At 35.4% G+C, this 3,768-nt stretch overlaps 1 long non-coding RNA gene across 1 annotated transcript; it reads left to right on the top strand.

Moving 5' to 3' along the window:
• The first annotated feature begins 47 nt into the window (after positions 1 to 47).
• On the top strand, positions 48 to 1,307 carry LOC130552530 (uncharacterized). Its single transcript, XR_008962749.1, has 4 exons — positions 48 to 203; positions 282 to 379; positions 465 to 612; positions 715 to 1,307. It is a non-coding gene; the product is annotated as an uncharacterized LOC130552530 (long non-coding RNA).
• The last annotated feature ends 2,461 nt before the right edge of the window (positions 1,308 to 3,768 follow it).

Here is a 3,768-nt window from a genome sequence, read left to right as displayed (position 1 = left end):
ACTGTAAAAAAAATATTTTACTGTATTTTCAATTTAATTGTTTTAGAGTTGCTGGGGAGGTATTTGCTGTTAGCCTTGCCCAGGGTGGCCCAGCTCCAAGATTTTTACAGAACTGGTGTTACGATTTTCTGTTGAGTGGAAACCTTGAAAACATTACCAAGGAGACTGTTTATGATGTTGATATTTCACCACTAATTCAAAAGGTATTTCACATGTTTCATTCTATTGTCATATACCTTTTATAAATGCAAACAGACAAAATTTTTCTTAATTCTTTTAAGATCGAGGAAACTTCAGATTTGTCTTCATGCACTGAACAGATAGTCAGCTGTGGTTACACAGGGCCTATAAAAATAAATAACAAGGCGAATATAACAAGGTGTTATTTTATATATTCTTTTGAAAACATAATGTATTCAATCAATTATTATTACTATTTGACATACTTTTCTATCTTATAAAAGAGCAATTGCGATGCATGCTGCTGCTCGACGAACTCTAATGCTTCAGCAGCTATGTGAGGGTCTACAGCTTTACGGGTTAATTGATGTCATGAGAAAAAACAGAGAAGTGTGCCGTAGCTTATTTGTAGTTCATTGTGGTGATGATAAGGTAAAGAACTGGAATATTTTCAGTTTGCATAATTGTGGTAAAACATGTTTTTTTCTATATTGTATGCTGTTTAGATATCTTCTCCCTGGCTTATTTTTTCAGGTGGACTCTCATTACATTGTTTCCAATCTTCACCCAGAAATGAGTGAGACTGGCACTCTTAAACATGCCAAAGAGGTGCAAATCCTAAATCACTTTCAGGATTTTCTAATGGAGCTTGAAGGCAAGTTTATGTTCATTCCAGAATGTTAATGTTGTAATTTTAAAGGGATACTACACCCAAAAATGAAAATTCTGTCAGGAATTACTCCCCCCAAGTTGTTCCAAACCTGTATAAAAGTCTTTGTTCAGTTAAACACAAAGAAAGATATTTGAAAGAATGTTAGCAACTGGCATTTCTGGGACATCACTGACTACCATAGTAGAAAAAAATAAAATGGTAGGCAAAGTGCCACAGAACTGTTTGCTTGCCTACATTCTTCAAAATATCTTATTTCGTGTTCAACAGAACAAAGTATATAATATAAAATAAAATATATAATAAGTTTTCCTACTATGGTAGTCAATGATGTCCGAGAAATGCCGGTTTCTAACAATCTTCCAAATGTCTTTCTTTATGTTTAACTGAACAAAGTAATTTATACAGGGTGAGTAAGTATCCCTTTAACTTGTTTTAATAAAAAGAATATATGTTTACTGCCATAGATGAAGATAGTGTGGATGAGGAGGCACTCTCTGTCCAACAGGTGATGCAGTGGTTGACTGGTCAATCACATAGACACCTACTTCTTTCAGAGAGACAAGCTTTTAAAATCACTGTTAAATTTGACCATACGTGCACGCAGCAGATGCCGAGCCACACAATTTGCTTCCCGATTGTCAATGCATGCACCCAGACAATTACATTTCCCACTGCACATTTTTCAAATTTAAATGAATTTAAAGAGAACATGAAAGCAGCAATGAAACATGGAGCTTGCTTTAACAGAGTTTAGATGAATATAGACGAATGTACAAGCACATGTATTTTAAAGAGTACATAACTAGGGATTTTTAAGGTCCTACTTTGGTTTATGGAGTGTCCAACAACAAGTTTATGTACATAGAAGGTTTAAAAACACTATTATTTCGTAATAATACGCAGTTATTCTTACCTAACTTCTTGACTGACTCTCAAATGATTCGATCTATCTAATCCCCTCCTTTCCGCTAGCCTAGTCTGATGTGATTGGTTAGATGGTCTAGTCTGATGTGATTGGTCAGATGGTCTAGTCTGCTGTGATTGGTCTACCGTGAATGAGGCTCACGAGCTACAGGGTTTGGGGGAGAAGAGTGAAGTTTTCGCGGGCAGTCCTAGCAAAACGTAGGCGGGGACTATATGTAGTGACGACTCCCTTTTGTCCAAGCCAATAACTTTGTTATTCATTCACCTTCGGATTTACAACTTGGCAGACTGCTTACTTTCAAACACGGCAACATTTCACACTGTTTTCATGATCTCATGTTATGTACTCTTTAAATGCATTTTTTTGAAAGAATAGTGTATTTTGATGAATGTTGTTACATGTTGCAGATTAACTTCAAATGTTTAAGACTGTTCCTCTTGATAACTGCATTAAAACTGAATAGAGACTACACCTTAAATAAATTGCAAGTTCTGTCATCATTTATTCACCCTCATGTCATTCAAAATCGGTATCTGATACTTTTTGTTTTGTTGAACACAACAAGAGATACGTTTAGAGGTCTCTGTGGTTTTGTACGTGTCATCTTTTGTGTTCTGCAAGAGAAAGTCAGTCATAGCTTTTGAATGATATGAGGGTGAATAAATGATGACAGAGTGACCCATGCCTTTACCATTTATTATTTTACATGCTTTTCAAATGAATGTTTTTCAACGTATTTTCCTCAATGTTACAATATGTAAAACATGACTATCAAAACACAATGCATTCCAAATAAAAAAAAAATTTTTATTTTTTTCTTGAGTTCTTTTCAAGTAAGAAGTCAAACATGAGAGCAAAGTCTTTTGGATAATACTTGAAGCATACCTCTATATTTGGCTCCAATACTGGTGTCTGCAGCATTCCAATATGCCAGAGCTGTGGAGAAAGATTTCCTTCTGTTCTGATAGGATGGTTGTTCCAGCTCCCTATCTAACCCTTAACATTTTAAAACAGACCACATTCAGTCAACAGTACCTTCTGTAAGAAACCATAAATCCTGCCAAATATTACAATATTGAACCTAAAGAAAAATACAGACAATATTGGCAATTGTTTCACAGCTCTCTAAAATAATTGATCCTGATTGGTCAGTCACAACATTCAGGGGTCTTTTATTCCCTGATAACAACCACTAAAAGTGATAACACAGCTGTCACTGCCACAACTGTGCGGTGCCCTATAGCCATAAATTCACCTTTCACTAGTCTGTAACCACCAGCATGAGGCATTCTTAATTTGCTTTTACAACACGATCAAGTTCACCATCTGAACTTACCAGAACGTTCCCCCAACGTTAGTTTTTGGTTTCCAGAATGTTATTTTTTAGGTTCGTTTTTTGGTTCTCCAGTAAAGTTTTCTTCACAGATCGCAACTACGAATACGCGTGCTGGTGAAGATCGCACACACCCGCGCTAAAGAAATACACATGGATTTATGATAAATGGATTTATGACTGTATTTTCATTGACCTTTAGCCTATTCTCAGCTATGGATTTTGGATTTATAATATCTGGCCATTGTAACACGTTTTTCTTCATTTATTTAATTCCTTTATTGCACATGGCAGACAGCTACCAGTCCTGGCAAATTTACCATTAAAGAATGTCATGTGTAAATTGTTGACTATTTCACAAAAATGTTGACTAGTTCACAAAAAAAACAGCCTGCAACGTTCTTAGAACGTCATTTATGGGGTTTTCTGTTATTTATTTTTTGTTCCCCAAAAATAACCAAAAGGGAAACCAAAACTTACGTTAGAGAAACGTTCTGTGTTTGCTGGGAAGGTGGTTGGAAAACAGTGCAGGCCCTAGATTTTTTTAAGATCTATTTTTCAATCGAATGGTGAACACTTCTGCCTAAATGAAAAAAAATGTCTTTAAAAAAATATTTCACGTGTCATAATCTATTCATACAGTACATCCTCACAATT

Source organism: Triplophysa rosa, linkage group LG4 (genome assembly GCF_024868665.1).
Source record: "Triplophysa rosa linkage group LG4, Trosa_1v2, whole genome shotgun sequence".
In the NCBI taxonomy this organism is placed as follows: domain Eukaryota; kingdom Metazoa; phylum Chordata; class Actinopteri; order Cypriniformes; family Nemacheilidae; genus Triplophysa; species Triplophysa rosa.
This window is presented reverse-complemented; position numbering and strand designations above follow the sequence as displayed.